Genomic DNA, 22226 nt, shown 5'->3' with positions numbered 1-22226 from the left:
TTTCTTTGGGGTATTTTCCATAAATGGTTTGTTTAGATTAACTGTCCCACAGCCTTTAAAATCTCATGAACCATATCAATAGATTTTAGACACAAATTCTGTGCAAAATATAGTATCCTCTAGATCAATAGTAACACGATGGCAGAGTCAGCAATCTCCTGCCCTGGATGCTAAGGTCTGTCTCTGAAACTAAATCTCGTAACTGAAATCCTGGTTGGGAAATCCCAGAACCTAAAACACCACTCTTGCAGAGTCTTGGCTCACTTAGAATCAAAACGGTTCATTCCCAGGACTCAGTCAAATGTTTCCCCATTTGCTGGCCCAAGGAATATCTTAAGGAGACTTTCAGTCTCTTAGCACACACATGCATGCACATGGAAGCTTAGCATTTGCCATTTTTAAATGACAAGGGTGGTAAGTCCATCCTGCTCTTCATCCCAGTAAGTTCATTTTTATATCTGTGCAAATAATCCTTCAGCCTACAAAACCATTGCAAAGCTGTCTCTGCCAGAGATAAAGAAGAGGGATATATTGTCTACTGAAACTTGTTCCTCTATAACCTTAACTCCTTTTTCTCTTCTAAGCCCTCCTGTGTTGCCAGTAACGCAATGTTGCATTCACACTTGAAAATGACAGCTATCAGGGCACCTAGGTGGCTCAGTCAGTTAAGCGTCTGACTCTTGATTTCAGCTCAGGTCATGATCTCAGGGTCATGAGATCGAGCCTGAGTCAGGCTCTGCACTTGACGCAGAATCTGCTTGAGATTCTCTCTCCCTCTCCCTCTGCACCCCCCGCCTGACACCCGTGTACATACACGCACACATGCACTCTCTCTCAAATAAATAAATAAAACTTTTTTTTAATTATTTAAAAAAAGAAACCAACAGCCATCAACCTCAAACTTGCCAAGCTGCCTAAAGTCCAAGAACTATTGATGTTATCACCTCATCCTTGGATTATCAAGTGGCATGAATGACCAGAAACCGTTTTGCCCCTCTAACTTCCAACTATGTAAAACCATTGAAAGTAATCAAAACTAAGACTTTGTTTGGAACTATCCATTTCAGGATCCACAGATCCACAAGAATAACAGACTCAGAGTTCTCTTTCTTGGTTGTACCAGGATAGCTAGATACCAGGCCTACAAAAACAGTGTGATAATAAAGAAAATGGGGCTACTTAGTGGACCCCATTGGTCTCCTGAGCCATAGCCAGAGGCTGTCTTTATTTAGCACACAGTGCTTCTGTTGTGGTCTTTCAGTTGAAAGCAATAAATCTCCTTTGTTTTCCTCTAAAAAGAGATATTTATAAGGGTTCATCTGATTTCTTTTATAGCCTGAATTATCACGTTCTCAGATCAAAGTTACTTATTTGATGAGAAATGCTTAACTTAGAAAATTATTTTTGGTCTATAGGTCTTTGGGGGATTTTGACCTTTACCAAGAAAGAACACTTGGAGTTGAACTCATAAAACCTGGATTCTAGTCTCCTGTATAAACGGTCTCCTTGGACAAGGCCATAACCTCTCAAGACATGTCTCTGAAGTAAAGTTCTTGGAATAAATGGATCTGAAGATAACTTCCATCCCTCTCCTCAACAGATGACCTTACCCCCTAATCTGATGAGGTAGAAGCTATGAAAAGATCTCCTCTACTCCTCTACTTCAAATTGCTCTTAAGATTTACCCAGTAGGTCTTTGCTTCTCTCTCTAAATTGGAAGTATCCTTCTTTCTTATTACAGATAAATTTTCCACCCTGGCTCTCGACTGCATCACCTTCTGCCTCTTCTGGAACATTGCTGTTGCCTAACATGACCCATAATTTTCCACTTCCATGCCTATATCGATTGCCAATCCATTCATCAGAAAATCTTATTCAAGATCCAGCACAACATCACTTCCTGCCTCTTGCCTTTTCTAAATCTTGACTAGGAGGAATCCCTTTGTCTTATGTACCTCATCAACTTCTATTTTATTCATTCATTTTAGTATGAATGAATTGTATATTTGCTTTATCTCTTCTGCTAGATTATAAACTTATTTCTTACTCAACTTTGTATACCTTATTAACGTCTCACACATAATGAATATTCAATCTGTACTGACTGAGTAATGATGAATTATATAGATTGAAAGTCTCCTCATGTACCATTTCTAGATTCTGATTAGTAAAAGCTTAATTACTACTGTCTGTAGTCCCTACCATGGAAGGAGTATACTTTAGAAACAGTATCTTTATTGGGTAAATTACCTGTCAGTCACAGATTCAATGCCCAAAGACATCACATCTGAATGTGTATACACCTAATCCATTTTTCTGTTTCTCTAGTTCAGAGAATTTTTTTCAAAATCCCAGCTGATAAAGTACAGTAAAAGAGAGGTTGGCAATGGAGGGCTAAAAAAAGAATGTTTATAATCTTTGGAGAAAAATCACTGTAGATGTGGAAACTTTGAGTGCAGGGACGGGATACTCACTTCAATCAACTTTCTCTTACACCTTCAAAAGCATCCTTCAGCCCTTAGGTTTTACTGGTTGTTGGAAATTAAGCATTTTTCTTGTTTTGAAAAAAGTTATCTATGACAATGCTTTTACTTTGTAAGCAACCAATACATATTAGTTGGGTGAGAAATAAAAACTTACCAATAAGAGCACAGGAGACTAATAGGTAGCAATAAACACTGAAATGAGACACCAATTGTTCAATTTATCTTGCCCAGATTCTTCAGAGATTTCGTATCAGGGCTAAGTTTTGACAATGATCCCAAGATCCAAGGACTGTTTGTTCTTTCATGTACTCATGAGAACCATAGCATCTTCGGCACTAAAATGTTTCTGAATATTTGTACGCTTGGACAACATATTCAAATGAATAACACTAAATTGCCCGCTCCATTCCTTTTTCTCATTCTTTTCTTAATTTCCCCAAATAAGATTTACTTTATTTCCTCCAACAGTCCACTCCATTTCATGTTAATCAGTATTTGCCTTACTCCTCTTATGAAAGCAATCATGATCTTTCTCTCCATTTCACTTAAGCTTAGAATTTAATCTGTCATACTTAATACATTCTAAAACATTTCCTCTGCAAAGTCAGAAAACTCTTTTGCATTGATTTACTCACATAGTGCATATTTATTGACCACTTACTATATGCCATTCACTACTCTAGGTGCTAGGAATATAGCAATGATCAAAACACAGTTCTTGATCCCAGTGAGCTTACATTTTAGTGGGGGAGACAGATAACAGACATATGTATATCAGGAGTGTTTGGTGCTATAAAGAAAAATGAAGCAGGGTAAGAACCTAGAAAGTGCTATTTTTGGTAGCCTGATGCAGAGTAAAGTGAGGAAGCAAAACTTACAAAAACCTAGAAGAACATTCCTGGGAGAAAGTACTTAAGTGCCAAGACCCTGAGGCAGAAGCCTGCTTGGTCTGTCAAGGAATAGCAATAGATAACCAGGAAACTCTATAGCTCATCAGATTACACCAGCTGAAGATTTCACTTAATTAAAGCTCATAAGCTTTCTACTATTTTTTTAAATGACTTTCTCAGTAGAAATGGTTATACAACATGAAAAATAATCTAAACTACACTAAGCTCTTAAATTAACTATTGCTGAGTACTAGCAGTCATTCAGATAGTTCCAGATGGACAAAACCAGATCCTGGATTTAGAACATCCTATATGCGACATATGACTTTGTGAGATAGTAATTCAGTTCTCCCAAAGTCTCGTTCTTATTCTTGGCCTTAGTCTGTCTAAGTAAATAAAATGACAACTTAAATGTATATAAATTACTAGACAGATATCTAAGAATTCTTAATTATACTTATCACTACTAACATTATACTTACTTATGTATTGTCTTTCTCCTCCACGAGAATGTAAGCTCCATGAAAGCAGAGGATCTGTTTTGTTCAATACTCTATCCCTAGTGCTAGAAAAAGCACCTGACTTGTTTATTAGGCATTCAATAAATTTTGTTGAGATAATAAATGATTCTTAAAGGAATCAAATACAGGCTAAAATTACTAATGTGATAAACAAACCACCTACATTGTAATTAAAATAAGAAGCATGTCAGGGAACTAGAGATCTGTCTACCAGGGTGAATCCCATGGTGCAAGATAGGGCATGGAGGTAATGAGAACACCCTGGGAGCCATGGACAGCAAGGGGTAGTGAGAAGGTCATCCAAGTTCACTAAGGTAGGTCCTACTATAGACTTCTCACTCATCAGGTCCTAGCTTGAATGCCTCAGTAAATAGCACTCTATCAACCAGATCAAAAAAGACAAAAAAATATATATAACGAGCTCAATTTTGAACAGATTGAGTCTGTGATGTCTACAGAACATCAGATGTAAGGAAAAATACATTGGTGTCATAACATGTAAATAGTAGTAGGAGCTATTGGGAGGGGATGAGCTGTGCTTTCTTCAAACGCAAGTGAATTTAAATTTTTCAAAATTCAAATTGTTATATGAAATTTCTCAATTTTTGTAAGTTAACAACTCATTAAAATTTTTTTTGAAATTTTGTTCAGGCCAAAAAAGCACAAAAGCATACCAGATTTGTGAACAGGACACCAGTTTATAATCTCTGAGAATAGAAAGGGAGAAGAAAATAAATCAGGAACAGAAACCTAGGGAATAATTTAAAGAGCAGGTGAAGAAATTAGATCCAGGGTCAAAGAGAAGAGTCAGAAAGTTAGAAAGAGAATCAAAAGAAAGTAGGGTATAGGGGTGCCTGGGTGGCTCAGTCGGTTAAGTGTCTGCCTTCGGCTCAGGTCATGATCTCCGGGTCCTGGAATCAAGCCCCACGTCACGCTTCCCGCTCAGCAGGGAGCCTGCTTCTCTCTCTCTCTCTCTCTCTCTCTCCCTCTGCCCCTCCCCACTGCTCGTTCTCTCTCTCTCTCTCAAATAAATAAAATCTTTAAAAAAAAAGAAAGTAGGGTATTAAAGCATTCAGGGAAGAGAGAATTTAAAGAAGGGAATAATAAACAGTTTCAAATATTAGAACACATAAAATAAAAGCAGGATCAAAGAATCCTGCAGATTTGGCAAAAAAGCTCACTGGAGATGTTAGTTGATGCAATTTTACCAAAGTAGTGGAAGCAAAAGTTTGACTTCAGTGGAGACTCTGTTTTGCTCAACATTATTCTCAGTGCCTAGACCCTGAGCTGTCCTCTAGACACTCAATAAATATTGAAGAACAAATAGGAACATAACAAAAAGGAGATAGAAATGTGCTGTTATTTTGGTCAAAGAGAGGCTATGTTGGTATGGTGATGACTATAACAAAACTTATAATATTTTTGTGAATCCATAAGGGATGGCAGGCACTGTGCTGAACACTTTGCAGTGCAGTGTGCAATATGTACAATTTCATGAAGTAGGAACTCTTATTATATTTATGTTATGGTTGAGGAAACAGAAGGTGAGAGAGGTAAATGTGACCAATTTTAAGTGCCAGAGCTCAGATTTAAACCCAGGATGTTTGAATCAAAGCTCAAGGAAACACACCCACACACAAATCTTATTTTAATAAATTATAGATATATGGAAAGAGTTCTATCAGGAACATGAAACAGGAACATAGCACAATGTTCGGGATGAACAGGTACTTCTCAGATAGAAGAAGGGCAAAACACGAGGGTTCTCGGAGTGATGCCAAGACCAGCCTCGCTGTACATTTTATAAACGGACTAGAGGAGACTGAGTAATCTGATGTTTCAAATTTTGCAAATGACACAGTAAGCATCTCTGGGGTGTGAAATGCCAACCTGACAAAAATAAAACAAAGTATACTTAGAGAGTGACGAACTATAAGTTCACAAGGACCCAAGAATGGGATCTCGCAACTCCATGAAACAGGTAGGTATCTCTCCCATTTCTATTTCAGTATTGCTTCCCTGTTTCAGAATGTTCAATTCTCTGACCTATTGAAGCCCTTGGGCCTGGTAACCCAGCCTCAAAGCTAAGGCTAAAGGTCCCAAGGACCCACAAGCCAGCCAAGAACTGAAATTCTACTTAATCAAAGGCTTGGGGTTCAGAGAAGGATATCAAGCCCTATTCCCAAGGGAGCAAATGCCAGAACACTGCAGCTAAGCTGTACCTCCCTGAAGTGGACAGAAACCTTTTCAGCTGAAGAGCCTGGCTGTTCTGCAGACAGATGGCAAACCTGTTGAACTCATTACTAGAACACATGGCACAAACCGAAAATACAAACATGTTTAAGAGCTTCTTAAATGAATTTAAATGAGATTTAAGGCAAACTAGGGCCACTTCTAAGATGACAAAGATCAGCTTCAACTCCTATGACACGTTTCTGAAGACAACATTGTATATGCAGTACCAGAGCTGAAAATATCACAGATGTGAAGTATACAGAACTTCTCATATAAAACAGTCAGTAGCTAGCAGACCTCAGAATAACAAATTTGCCTCTTACTACTTTTTTTTTATTTATTTAGAGAGAGAGAGTGAGCGGGGGGAGGGCAGTGGGAGAGGGAGAGAGAGGAGAATCCCAAGCAGACTCCAAGCTGAGCCAAGCTAGAGCTTGCCTCAAGGCTCCGTCCCAGGACCCTGAGATCATGACCTGAGCCAAAACCAAGAATCAGATGCTCAACTGACAGAGCCACCCAGGTACTCCTGCCTCTTACTACTTTTAAATTTATAATGCACATTCACCTGACATCTAGAAACCAATAATCCTTATGTTTTATATAAGTCTTTATGTCTTAGGTCTTTCAACAAATAATTACAGCATTTAAAAAGTTCAGTAACAAACAAATATCTCTATTGAATTTAAGCCAAATTAATTATATTTTTAGTTTATTTTTATCTCATTCAACCCATATGCAAAAAAAAGTATAGGAGGTAAATATTTTTATTATCTCAATATTACAGATTAGGAAACTGAGATTTTGAGAAGTCATGTGACTGAGGCAAGTCCACATGGCTATTAGCTGGTGAAGCAGATACTCAAACTCTGGGCAGTTTGACCCCAGAAACCACAATCTGAAACACAAACACATAATAGTGGCTCCATTCTTCTCTACAAAAATAAAACTTCATTATAATGTGTGTCCTTACATAATAATCTGCAAATCTATCCATGTCAAATCAAATCCTCTAAGCCAACACAACTACATACTGCACATAACAGAATTAACCAAAAAAATAAAAGAGGGTCTTAGTCCTGTCCCCAAAAGTGTTATTATGAAAATGTCCAACTACTCTTTGTAGTTTGATTAGAAAATACTGAAAGCAATATACAGTTTTCCAAATGAAAATAGCATGTCTGTCTTAAATCCCAAACCCTAAATTTAGGGGTTTTTATCTCCTTTCCATCTGCTCTCAAACGCAGGAGGTGGTTTCAAGACAGAAGAGCACTGTTGGAGAGTAATCAGAGGTCATGTGGAACCATTCTCGGAGATAATATTTCCATATAAAACAAGATCAACTACTCAGCAGAGACAAAAATTTCCATCTGGAAAAAAGTCACCAATGAAACGGAAAAAACTGAAAGCTGTTTTAACATTTTAACTAAATGATATCTACACAAAGACCACCAAACATTAAGCAGCGAAAATGGTAGTTTGTAGAAAATAAGCTTGGACACAGATGCACAAAAACCATATGGATGTGAAATTTAATAGGCTTGATGTTGAGTGTCATTCTCATGTTTTACACTTCTACTATATGAAAAAGCCATTTTAAAGTGTTTAATATTGGGAATAGTCTTTATCTGTCAGAGCCACATACTGAAATATTTATGGATGAAATGATATGATTTGCTTCAAAATAATCTGGATTGGGAAAAGGGGGGAGTGGAAAGAGGAGTAGATGAAACAAGGTAGGTCATGAGTTGGCTGTAAATTGTAAATGGTTCTCTTTGTGTTGTATTTATACTATTCTACTTATTTATGCGTATATCTAACATGGCCCATAACAAAGGGTTTTTTTAAAGTATATATTACACTTGGGTTAACTTTAGTATGTATTTGAACACCAGATAAAATAATATCTGCCAACAATTTAAAATTCAGAGTGTGAGCAGAATACAAATGCCTCCACTAAACTGTGTACAGTTTCTAATCTGCCTCGTTTCACTCGGTGAAAGCCTGGACAACTAGATCAAAGTCATAGGTTCCATTTTTTTGAGACCTATTTTGATTTCTTCTGCTCCTCAAATTTATCATTCTAATCTCAGCTAGCTATTTCAAAAATACATTTTGGCCTGTAAAACAAAGGGTGATATATAATCCTTGAAAAAGAACAGCAATTACTGAAAAAAATACCTTGTTATTTGTGGAAGTATCACCAAAACATGACCAAGTCAATAGGAATTGCAGGCTATGATTCCAATAAGCTTTAAGCTACCACACCTTATGGCTCACTGACATGTTTCATTTTTCCTTATGCTTTCTCACTCCCCGTCCATATTTCACATGTTGTTCTCATGATCATTCTATGACACTAAACTACAAAATCTCACACTTTGATTCTACTAAATACAAGTGACCTTTGTATGGTGCAATCCAACTTATTACTGAAGTGTTTATTGACTATTTACCAAAGTTGTGTAAAAAAAAATGTTTTCAAAGTACACTGTTCAAATATAATGAAATTTTCCAAAATGCTCATTGGAACTAGCAAACCAAATTGATGGCAGTATTTAATTACATTTTATAACTTACTTTATAAATATCACAAAACCACTGTCTCAGAAAGTAGCCCCTATTGACTTCATTAGGAATTAGATGAATTTCTATATATGAAAATTTGGTTATGTATATATGAAAAATACACAACAAAAAGAAAAATTAAAATGATCTTTGATTTACCTATACTCTTCCTTCAGAGTCACACATCCAAATTACTGGTTTCCTTTTAAAAGGAATGGCACTTTGTACTTTCTCTGACTCAAGATAGCTTATAGGGTAGGGACAGAAGGGTAGGGAAAGACAGCATGGATTCCATTTTGAGGGCACACTTATATCCTGGCTAGAGAGTATCCTTTCTCCAACGTGATAACTTTGTGATAATTTAATTGGGTACTTGCCTTTCTTTCATTAGACAGGATTGCTGCATATTGAATCAGAAGGGAAGTCCACTGGGCCAAAATTTCTAAATTACTTCCCCTTTCTGTAAGAAACAAACACTAAACCTTTTTATCAAGGGAGATAGATAAACTTCTTCCGAGTTTTTTTTATTTATTTATTTTTTTTTTTTTTTTTTAGAAAGGGGGGGAGGGGCAGAGGGAGAGAGAGACCCTTAAGCAGGCTCCATGCCCAGCACAGAGCCCGACTTAGGGCTCCATCTCACAACCCTGAGATCATGACCTGAGCCAAAATCGAGAGTCAGATGCTGAACCAACTGAGCCCCCCGGGCGCCCCAAACTGCTTCCAAGTTTAACAAGCCAGGATGTTGTAAGGAACTAGAAAGAGAAAGGGGGGCGCCTGGGTGGCTCAGTCGTTAAGCATCTGCCTTCTGCTCAGGTTGATCCCAGGGCCCTGGGATCGAGCCCCGCATCGGGCTCCCTGCTCAGCAGGAAGCCTGCTTCTCCCTCTCCCACTCCCCCTGCTTGTGTTCCCTCTCTCGCTGAGTCTCTCACTGTCAAATAAATAAAATCTTAAAAAAAAAAAAAAAGAAAGAGAAAGGGAACTTAAACAGCACAAACACCTGCTGTAACCCAGGGCTGAGGTGCTGCTAGTCACATGTGTCATGCCACGAATCCTCATAGTTCTGCGTGAGCAGCGTTACCCTCGCTTGAAATTGAGGACACTGTGGTTCCAGAAGTGATCGGGATTATAATGCTAGTCCATCTGACTCCAGACTTTCTCCTTCTACTCCATGAGCCGGGAAAAGTAAACCTGCTATCACTTTGCTACAACTTAAGGTAGCTTCATCAACAGGCCTGTGCTTCTTCATAAAAACAGTCTTAGGCAAACAACACAATGCAAGGTCTGCTGATCTTACATAACCATTCTTAGAGATGGCAAACACATTTTAATTCCCATTCTTTATTAATTTACAAGCATGCAGAAAACAAATGTTCACAAAGGATGATAAAGTAGATGGGTAACTATCTCACAAATAATCTCATGAAATACATATGCTAGCAAAGAACCTACTAGGCAGAAACAAACAACACAACCTCCCACGCGCACCCAATGTAATTACACACACACAAAAAAAAAATGAAATGGATGTTATTTAAATTTGACTTTCTTGGGATGCCTGGGTGGCTTAGTCGGTTAAGCATCTGCCTTCAGCTACAGTCATGATTCCAGGGTTCTGGGATCGAGTCCCACATCGGACTCCTTGCTCAGCAGGAGCCTGCTTCTCCCTCTCCCTCTGCCTGCTGCTCCCCCTGCTTGTGCTCTCTCTTTCTCTCTCTCTGACAAATAATAAAATATTTTTAAAAATAAATAAATAAATTTGACTTTCTCAGAAGGTGATCAGGAAAAAGCTGCCTAGCACCCAGAAGCAAACATCACAAAATTCATGCAGTGGCAGGAATGTACAGGGATGTTCACTCAATGCTCTTTGTTCCAAATGGAATTACAGTAAGACTGTAACAGACACTGTAGGCTGACTCACTCAACACCCATTGCCAACTACTTTTCTCCTTTGTTTGTCTCTACTCTTAAAGTTGACAAAGCTGAACATTGACTTTTAGGGGACTCAGGGTCCCTATCCCCTGATAGGGGACTCAGGGTCATGGGCCAACTCTCTGGTCAACTTAAATAGAAGTGAACCGGTAGAATTTCTGGGCAACTTTTTGTTTTCCTGAAAGAGGAATAGATGAAGCTAGCATCCACCCACACCCACTGCACACACTCCAACCCCTTTCTGCCCAAAGCTAGAATAACCATCTTGCAACTATGAGACAAGCATGAGAACGAAAGTCAATGAATACAAGAACAGCAGAGCAAAAAGTCAGAAAAGAGTGAATCACTGAAAAGCAGAACCAGCATGAGTAACTGCCTACCTCCAGGCTTCTTGTTATATGAAAATATTGAACGCCTATTTGGTTAAGCCACCTTAAGTCAAGCTTTCTGTTGCTGCAATTTGAACATTTCTCTAACAGATACAAACAATGTCAGTGGTAAGTACCCACTTAAATCCTAGCTAACCTAGAGTATTTAAGCATCTAACTTAGAGTTTGTGTTTTGCATGCTGAGATGGATAATACGTTGAACTCTAAACCAGGCATTGGCAATGGCTTGCTTTTGACCTTAGGCAGATCATTTCACCTCTCTGAGCCCGTCTTCTCACATTTGTAAAATGGGGATAATGATGCCCGCCCTGCCAATCCCACGTTGACTGTTATGCGGATCAAATGAAGGACTTGACTCTGAATAAACCCTAAAGTGCTATGTAATGTAAAAGTTGTATGATCCCTGTGTATATCTAGTTGCCACCTCCCCCACCCTCAAATCCTACAGGAAATATACTATGGCACTGAGTTTACTGAACACTAAACAAGATACTACTTAATAGGTTTCTTAATTGTTCTTCCCTAGAAGATATTTATGGTACCTCTCTAGCCAACACAGAATCTGTACACCAGAAGGGGTTCAAATCCAATGACAGAGAGGATAAGTGTCAAGGCAAGCAAAAGAGGTATTTTAAAGTTACAGATATTCTAAATCCTACTCTTTAATTCATCTGTTGGTTGAATTTGATTAAGGAACCACTATATCAAGAAATAAGCAACAAAGGCTTTGTGACTCAATACAATTAACCAGCTTCAACCCACCGGCTTTGTGAAAGCTCAATAGTAGTTTCCAGTTATTTTTTTTTTTTTAAGATTTTATTTATTTATTTGACAGAGAGAGACACAGCGAGAGAGGGACCACAAGCAGGGGGAGCGGGAGAGGGAGAAACAGGCTTCCCGCGGAGCAGGGAGCCCAATGTGGGGCTCGATCCCAGCACCCTGGGATCATGACCTGAGCCGAAGGCAGACGCTTAACGACTGAGCCACCCGGGCACCCCAGTTTCTAGTTACTTGAAAGGCTTAAGATTTATCTCAAAAATTGACTGAGTTAAATATATATATTGGAGCTTTCATGCAGTAAATCGTGAGTAAACAGGAAGTTACTTGCATTGATAAAGGGGTTCAATTGAAATATAACTATTGGAGTTATTACCATGACAGACTGCAAAATGAAGTCCTAATATCATAGGGTACATTGACATGTAAAGACTAAAGCGGAAATCCTCACTTGATTAAAAACTCTCTACGAACACATCTCCTATGCTAATGTAGCCCACAAATCATGGCCATCAACATCACCTGGGAGCTTGTTAGAAAAGCAGAATGTCAGTGCACTTCCCCATCCAACCTACTGATTAGGAATCTACATTTTAACAAGATTCCAGGTGACTCACAGGCACATTAAAGTTTAAGAAACTGATCCCTGCCCAGCCAGCATTTAGTTCTGATTTATTATTGATAAAAATAATCAGGAAACCAAGAAGAATTCATTACCTCTACACAAGAAGCTGGGAAAACACTTCCATAATATTCTGTCTGTCAGATTAGTTTACCTAAAACACAGTTCTAATAATGACACTCAAAACTTTCACTGACTTCCCATCACCTACCAAATAGTCTGAAGCCCTTAGTTCTATAGTCAAGGCCCTCTGTCATCTGACAGCAACCCCTTTCCAACTCCGTGTTCCCCCTTACCCCCTTCACATATTCTATGCCTATTTCACAACATGTAAAGAGACCACTTGCAACAGAACCACCTGGGGCTGCACCCTTGACCTTCCGGATCACATTCTCTAGGGAATAAAACTGGGAAGGAGCAATCGTAACCACGTCTCCAAGGTGATTCTTGGGAAAAAATTGTCCATCCTCTCAGCCTAAGTCTTTCATCCTTAGTCAAGTTTCTCCTGATATACCCAAGCAGAGGAAGTCATTCCATCTTTAGTATCAACACTGGCCCCATACACAGTTCTGTTATTGTCCACCTTACAAAGTATTGTGATTACATGTTTCCATGCCTGTTTCCTCTTTGAGTCCCTGAATGTAAGAAATATGTACCATGTATCCTCGTATCCCCAACTCCCAGCACGTTGCCTGACAGAATAAGTATTCAATATTTGCTGATTTACTGCAGCATTATTTATACTAGGAAAAAAGAAACTGAAAAAACCTTAAGTTCCATCATTTGGAAACTACCTAAATCAATTATAGTACAATCATGCAGTGGAATGCTATATATTCTTTAAAAATGATGACACTGATCATTTATTGATTGCAAGCATAATCAGGATATATATAGCAAAAAAAGGCAAATTGCAAACATCAGTATTAAATGATCCAGAAGAATCTGCACCAAAATATTAACAGTGGTTATCTCTGGGTGGTGGGATTATGAATGACATTATCCTCTTCTTTATATCTATTATTTGGACTTTTTACAATTAGCATGTATAACTTTTTTACATTTCTTAAAGCTATTCCCATTTTAAGTGCTTATGGATTGAATGTTGATATAGTAAATGACAGCTTCACTTATCCAGCTTCCAAGGACAGAGATTTCCAAAGGTTGGCAATGATCCAAAGGTTGGCAACAATCCAAAGGTTGGCAATGATGTTGCTAAGAAGGAGAAAGTAGTAAATGGGTAGTCCTTAGCAACTGGTCTCACCAACATTCCTCCTTTTATCCAGGACTTAGAAAAATATTTAATATCTTATTACATAATGCTTTCTTAATAAAAACCGTGCCTTCCAGTGGAAACAATTTTGACAATATCAATTAGTCTCAGCATAAAGAAACTATCTGTTGTCAATTTTTTCAGTTGTGAAAATCAGCTTCCAACCCCATCTCACTTCTCTGTTGGCTCTTTCTCACTTTTCAGAATGTTCACTGTCCAAGATGAATTTGTTAAATACTATGTTTTACTCTATTTAGCATGATACCAAAACTGGATGTGCTAGCTAATGTCAATTACTTTCAGTTACTATCACCAAATTGCTTCTGCAAGAGAAGAGTGGGTGAGCAGGGTGGAGGGATGCCTTCAGCCTTGTCTCCTCTACTACAAGAAAGCCTGCAAACAAAATTCATTTCAATTAATATTTTACCTGAAATGAAGATGATTTAAAGAAAAATAACTAAAATAGGGGCGCCTGGTTGGCTCAGACAGTTAAGAGTCTGCCTTCAGCTCAGGTCATGATCTCAGGGTCCTGGAATCAAGCCCCAAGTGGGCCTCCCTGCTCAGCTGGGAGTCTGCTTCTCCCCCTCCCTCTGCCTCTCTCCCCACTCCTGCTCTCTCTCTCTCTCTTTCTCTCTCAAATAAATAAAATTTAAAAAAATAACTAAAATAAATTAAAGTCACACCTCCAACAACAGGAAGAACATGTCAATCTGGTGTTTTTTTCATTAATTTCAACACAACCTAAAACAAAAGCAAAGCAAAAATTTGCAAAGAAAAAATAAAATAATTCTATTAGTCATTACTAGGATTTTATTACAGTTTGAATTAATTTTAAATGTTTTAAATATATATTCTGTTTGAATAATATCAACAGAAAAATATGTATTGTTATAGCTTAATAACCTGAACACAGTTCCTATTCGGGTTCTCCTAAAATGTCCTTACTACATGAAAGTAAGAGAAAAAAAATCTTTCAGAGGCTTACTAGAATATTAAAATTCAATGTAAATTGAAATATAAGAATTTTTTAAAGCCAGATTTTTTTAAGAGTAAAATGTATTGCCTCTTTTATTATTTTTTTTAATTTTATTATGTTATGTTAGTCACCATACAATACATCATTAGTTTTTGATGTGGTGATCCATGATCCATTGTTTTCGTATAATACCCAGTGCTCCATGCAGTACGTGCCCTCCTTAATACCCATCACCGGGCTAACCAATCCCCCCTCCCCCCTCCCCTCTAAAACGCTGTTTGTTTCTCAGAGTCCATAGTCTCTCATGGTTCATCTCTCCCTCCAATTCCCCCCCACACTTCATTTTTCCCTTCCTTTTCTTAATGTCCTCCATGCTATTCCTTATGTTCCACAAATAAGTGAAACCATATGATAATTGACTTTCTCTGCTTGACTTATTTCACTTAGCATAATCTCCTCCAGTCCCATCCATGTTGATGTAAAAGTTGGGTATTCATCCTTTCTGATGGCTGAGTAATATTCCATTGTATATATGGACCACGTCTTCTTTATCCATTCATCTGTTGAAGGGCATCTCGGCTCTTTCCACAGTTTGGCTATTGCGGACATTGCTGCTATGAACATTGGGGTGCATATGGCCCTTCTTTTCACTACATCTGTGTCTTTGGGGTAAATACCCAGTAGTGCAATTGCTGGGTCATAGGGTAGCTCTATTTTTAAATTTTTGAGGCACCTCCACACTGTTTTCCAAAGTGGCTGTACCAACTTGGATTCCCACCAACAGTGTAAGAGGGTTCCCCTTTCTCCACAACCTCTCCAACATTTGTTGTTTCTTTCCCTGTCCATTTTTGCCATTCTAACTGGTGTAAGGTGGTATCTCAATGTGGTTTTGATTTGAATTTCCCTGATGAAAAGTCAGATTTTTTTAACCTAGTTCAAAGTGATCTCTCCAAAAAGGCAAAATATGACTATTACTTATTACCCCCTAGGTTCAAGAAACATGGCTGGCTGATCTTTTGACAAGTTTAGAAGTACAGCTATTGTTATAAACCCCAAACATGCAGACATGTAACCAATGGGTCCAAAAAAATCATAAGATAGTGAAAGAGTCTCTAAGTGGGGAGAGAGGAGACAGGATGAGTTCTTCCCTTTTGTTCTGCAGCGACCACATGACTCGTTAGTTAGCTTGCTTCTCGGAATTTCTGACTTCCTCATCTATAAAAACAGGCATTGGCCTAGATGATGTCTGAGTTCTTTCTAGATCAGAACTTTTTAAGCTCTAATTCTATACATTCTCTCCACACGTATCTAATCTGAAAATACTATATTTTTATGGGAAAGCTACAAATAAAAAAACTGCCTTTTCACAGATTTTTTCCACTAAAATTTTAAAAAAGGAAAGAAGATACAATTCTACCATTTTAACATTAATTATTTCACCTTTCGTTGTTAGTACCATTCTTTATTACTCATTAGCATTATTAAACCATAATTTTTTTCTAGTCCCATGACTAGAGAAAAAAATATGCCTTTCCTAACTATCGAATCAACAGGAATCATGAGATGAGCTAAAGGGAGAAAAATACCTGAGATTTAATGATAATTAGTTTTGTTTTCCAAAAAAAAACAGAAGGCAGAAATTCCACTTTCCCAAATATTATATTCCAATGTACAAAATGGTTTAGTTATCAAATCGGTAATAAAAGCTAATATTCTCTTAGTATATTTTTAGAGAACTTTCACATGCATGACCAAGTCTCCATGACTCTGCGATTAAGTATCATAATCATCCCCACTCTATAGTTGAAGAAACTGAGACTCCCTGACATTAATTAATTGTCCAAGGTCTTAAGGCTAGAAAGCACCAGATTCATGACTCAACCTCCTGACCCTTTCTTCTGAATCTCTTGCTCTCTCTGTGACATTCTGCCAGTTCATAAATCTGTAATGGTTCAAATGAAGCACACTTTCACCTAATTTAAAGTAGATGGTTGCTCATAAACACTACAGTTAAAACCTATGACAGAAAAGCATTAATTTCCTATCTGTAATATATGTTGTAGCCTATAAAATTAAAAAAAAAGAAAAAGACCAACAACTCATTAGAAAATTAGAGTAGGAGAGAAAGATAACCAGAGAGTTTACCAAAAAAATCAATGCAAATAACTTTGAAATACATTAAGTAAAAAGGCTCAATCTCATTAAATTAAATAAGGACAAGTAAAATTAAACTTTTTTTCTCACTTTCTTATTAATAAAACTTTAAAAATTAGTCATGTGCTAAAATGATCATGGTGTAGGGAAAAAGTTGTTCTCCTATACCATCAGTGGGGAATGCACTGGTTAAAACCTCTTTGAAGGGCAATTTTACAGTATTCAGCAGAACTAAAAACATACAGTCTTGGACACAACAATTCTACTCCTAGGAATTTACTTATTATTTATTTTATTTATGTGGGCAAAGGAAAAAAAATGTTCATCATGTAAAGGATTCCTGAGAAATTGGCTCTTGCAGCAAAATACTGAAGACAACCCAAATATCCATCCACCAGAAATAAACATTTTGTGTACCTCATACAGTAGAATACTACACTTCAATGTAAAACACTACACTTAAAAAAAAAGCAGAATAGCATTATATACTTCTCATTTGTGTATGAAAAAAGATTGAGAGGAGATCATACCCTAAGACATCGGTGTGAGTGCTTAAAATATTTCTGGAAAGATACCGAAGAAATTCCCTATAGAGAAAGGAAATGAGAATTCAGGAGTCTGATTTGGGAGCAGGACTTATATTTCAGTTATTTTAAAATGTAATACTATTTGAAGTGTTTAATCCTTTGCATGCCTGCTGGTTATTTGTGGGCTACAGGCAGCTTCCATGTTTATACTCAACTTGGCTGAGGTAAAAATCCAATGAGATAAAATAATGTATGTTAAAGCATTTTGCCAACTGAAGGGAAAATACAAATGTACAGTTCAGGAAGACTTTTTATTGCCCAGCACCTACTGCTAGACCCAGTAAGCACAATTCCTCAATAGACACGTCATGATGCATTAAAGTATAATCTATTAAAATGCATATATCTACCCAAGAGCTAACACCCTAAGCAGTGCTTCTTGAACCTCTCCACCAAATTGCCCCTAATATCAAAGATACTGAGCTCAGTCGCCCAGCGAGCTGGAAGGCCCTCAAATTATTAATATGTCTGCACTTTCTTTTGATAGAAAAATATTGTTTTCTCATAATCCTTCAAATAAAATTGATACTCCAGAAAGATGCACTAGGTTAAGCCTGAGGCCTTGTTCTAGAAACTGAAAGACATGAAGAAAAAAGGAGAGGAATAAAAACTGGAATCATATGCTTTGTGATTTAATCCTCAGAACTGATTTGCCCTTGTGAGGCTATAGTTTTTAGTCTAATAGATACTGTAAAACTGCCCTTCAAAAAGGCTTTAACCAATGCACTCTCCACTGGTGGTGTGTGAAAGTGCTTCCTTCCCTACACCATGGCCAATTCAGCACATGACCACATTTTTGTCTAGCTAGCTGAGCAGGGTGAAGGTACATGTCAAGCACTGAATTAAATATAACTAGATAGTGAGACAGAGAATGATCAACATGAGCTAGAAAGAACTGCTTTAGCTGAGTGGTCAGTGAGGGCCTACTTGAGGGAGGGATATTTGAGCTGAGACCCAAACTGTGGGAAGGGGTGGCTGTACAAAAATGGGGAAGAATGTCTTGGGGCAAAAGTCTGAGATAGCACATACTTGGTATGGTGGGGGGGGACAGAAAGGGGGCCACTATGATTGGAGCATGAGAACCTGGGGACAAGGGGTAAACAATGAGCTTAGAGAGGCAGGGGCCAAACCATGTAAGGCCTTGTAGGACAAGGTAAGAAAGTGACATTTATTTTTACTGGGATGGGAAGCTATTAGTTGGCTTTAGGCAGGAGGATGATATAATCTCACTTAGTTTTTGAGAAAATCATTCTGTTTACTATGCAGGCAATGTTCTGTAGAGAGGCAAGACAAGAAGCAGAAAGACAGTCAGGAAGCAACTGAAAGAATCCAGATGAGAGATAATGGTGACTTGAATTGTGGGTTTTATAGTGAAGATTTTATAGTGGAGAAAATTCAGATTTCAGGATATATTTCAGAGCTGTGGGAATTGGTGATAATTAGGATATGGGGAATATATTGAATTAATCTCAGATTCTCAGACTGAGCTATCTGGTGGATGGTGGTACCATTTACAAAGATAGGGAGAGGAGGGGAAGGGTGTTCTATGGTGAACATTGTGGCTGAGACCCCTAAATACCACCCATAATGCACTTTCTACTTCTTTCTGAGTAACCAAACCCCAATTTTATTTCAGCCAAAAAACTACATTCCCATCCTCCTTCTACTGCTAAGTAAGGTTATATAGCTAAATTCTGGCCAATAAAAAATAAGTAGAAGTATTTATAGGACTTCTAGGACAACTACAAGAGAGCTAACTCAGCTGGAAATTGTACCTTTTTTGCCCTATGCTCCATGTTCCTTCTTGCTGCCTATAATCAGGAAAATGGCTGGAGCTCCAGCAGCCATCTGAGCCATGAGGCAACCTTCAGAATGGAACTCACATGTTAAGTATAGCAGAATAAAGAGTTTAGATGGAGCCTAGGTTGCTGGTGACTTCAGGGAGCAGACACACCAGTGCTGGACTGCCTATCTCTGGGCTTCTTTTAAGTGGAATTAAATTCTTGTGTGCTTACAATTATTTTGAGTTTTCTGATCATGCAGCCAAACAAAATCCTAAATGATATAGAGATGTAAAGATGGATATGATATGCCTATTAAATATCCCAGTTAGGTAGAGTCCCCATTTTAAGGATGAGAAAACTAAATGTCAGAGAAGTTATTTACCCAAAGTCAAACAGTTTGAGATAGAGGCGAGATTTAAACCAAAGGCAGTCTCACTTCAAAGTTCATTATTTTAACACTTTACCATCCTCTACTGAAAAAGAAAAGGGGAAGGAAAGCATCAGAGTCAAATGTTTCCAATAGCACAGTCATGTCTAGGATCAGTTGTGCACATGGTACCCCAAAATAGCCCTGCTGGTCTGATATAAGGAAGAATTATCTCCTATATAAAAGCGTTACTATTTATATGATGTCAGTATTATATCATGCTTGCTTTAAGGCAAGGTATTTTTAACTATATTCACCTGATCCACTTAGCTCTAGATTTAAATGTTACTTTATATTTATGCTAGGTGCTACATATATATATAAGCACTGTCTTGCAATTAAATATATGCTGAACTTCATTCTGAATTTCTCTTGCCATACTAAGGTAATTCTGGATTCTAATCCATACTCCAGTACTGAGCCAGGACCTTCCCTTACATGACCCATTAATAATGCCCCTTGTTAGATAACACTGTTAAGGTCTCCAGAGCTCCCAACACCAACAGATCTGACTAGCAGTTCATCTTGACCACAGTTTCAAAGTTTATTGATGATTATCTTGTGAAGCAGAGAAACAAATATTTTGTACAGTAAAAACATTATGCATCTATCACTTCCTCAATCTCAATCTACCAGTTCTGTTCTATAAAAGAGAGAAAATCAGATTAGTGAGGCAAATCTTGTTTCTTATAAGGTCAGGTAGATGATTGGCTTAGACCTTAGGTGTTCCTAAGTCGTCAAAAGAAAAGGTTTTTTCTTTTACTTTTTCACTGAGTATAATATACATGCTGTGAAGTATACAGATCTTCAATGGACAGCTTGATGAAATTTTACAAAGTGAGCACACTTGTGTGATCACCACCTAGACCAGGTTACGAGACATTTCCTATACTCAGAATCTTCCCCATGACCTCCAGTCATCACCCATCCTCTTAGAAAGTTAACCACTATACTGACTTCTGATTCCACAGATTCATTTTGCCTGGTTATAAATGGAACAACACAATACATAATCTTTCCCTTAACTTTGTGTCTGTAAAAAAACATCCACATTGTTCCAGATAGCCAGTTTATTCTTTTTCATTACTGCATAATATTCCATTTATCCATTCTGTCAATGGACATTTGAATTATCTGCAGTTTTAAATATTATAAGTAATGCTGCTATGAACATTCTTGTCAAGTCTTTTAGTGTATAGTAAAGGGAGATTTTTCACTTAGGCTTTTTTATTCTTGCTTTTGTTTTATTCATGGTGTTACACAAACTTCATTGCCTACACATCCAAAGCAAGCACACATACTTTGGCCAAAATGTATTGTGCCTAATGCAGTGCTCTGAGCAAAACTTCCATGGGGACTTGAGCACTGTTAGGAAGATAATGAAAAGAAAGGGGGGGGGGTAGGATACAGAGGCTGCTGTAAAGGAGGTATAGACAGCTTAGGAAACAGGTAATAGAAAATGTAAAATACAGAGAAGTAGCTGGGTCAAGACCTTCCTATGAATTTTCAAGTCCCTGATGAATTAGATAATCACAATCTGGCCTTTAGGTTGTACCATCTACTACTGCCAAGACAGTTCCTCAGGATGCACCCATAAAGTTGGATGGCGTTTGCTGATCTTTGGCATGTATCTTAACTTCTTGGAGCATGGAGGGCTTGCTAGTGAAGGGTAATAGGTAATAGGTAAAGAAACCCTTTAATATTCTAACCACATAAGGATTTCCAAACTGGAAGCCTTGGCTTCTCCTCCTCCTCTACTCTGAGAAATTGAAAGTTAACAAATTTTATTAAATGTTTAAAATATGTATAATTTTGGGTGTGGGTTGGGGAGCCTAACTTCTTCACCTTTCCCAGGACACTCTCATTCATTGATTCAAAACTTATCTTGTTGTCTAATGTATATAAGGTTCTGTATTAGATGCCTGAAAGGCAAAACACACAAATATGAAATATTTACAGATTAAATGACATATATCTAAGACTTGCTTCCAAATAAAGGAGAGTAAGAGGATGGGGCATGATGGGGCAGGATTGGCCATAAACTGATGGATAGATTATTGGAGCTGGGTGATGAATCCTAAGGGGTTCATTAAGCTGATCTGTCTGCTTCTGTGTATGTTCAAAATTCTCTGTAATAAAAAAAATTTTTAAATACACACCAAAAAATGTGTAAGACAGCCTCTGACCTCCAGGAGCATGCAGACTAATAGAAACATGAATTTATGCACTCAAATAATCAACTGGAATTTAAAAGGGCCATCCATAGCAGTTATGAATCTGAAGCCTGGCATTTTAAAATCAAGACTTTACCCAAAGAGGAGTAACTCTGAAGCCTAAAGGTTAAGTGATTTGCCAAGATTACATGGTTGGTGGCAGAGTGATCCTGAAAACAAAGTTTCTCGCACGCACAAGAGGCACTGCTCTTTGTTCTAGTCAGACTGCTGCAATGCAGTGCTAGACAGCAAAAGCCATGGAGCTAGTCCAAACTAGATGCATAAGAATTTAAAAGAGAGAGAGAGAGAGACAACCTAGGGCTGAAAATCATGGGCTATTTCACAAATTGTGCTCTGTTCGCAAACCAAGAGGGCTGTCTTATAAGAGAGAACAAATCTGA

At 37.8% G+C, this 22226-nt stretch overlaps 1 protein-coding gene across 1 annotated transcript in view; it reads right to left on the bottom strand.

Annotated features, from left to right (window-relative positions):
- PLCL1 (phospholipase C like 1 (inactive)) overlaps positions 1-22226 on the bottom strand; it is a 336573-nt gene that overhangs the window by 233998 nt on the left and 80349 nt on the right. The window lies entirely within an intron of this gene.

This window comes from Halichoerus grypus, chromosome 4 (genome assembly GCF_964656455.1).
Source record: "Halichoerus grypus chromosome 4, mHalGry1.hap1.1, whole genome shotgun sequence".
Taxonomy (NCBI): Eukaryota; Metazoa; Chordata; class Mammalia; order Carnivora; family Phocidae; genus Halichoerus; species Halichoerus grypus.
The sequence above is the reverse complement of the archived record's forward strand: the minus strand, read 5'-3'. Positions and strand labels throughout refer to the sequence as shown.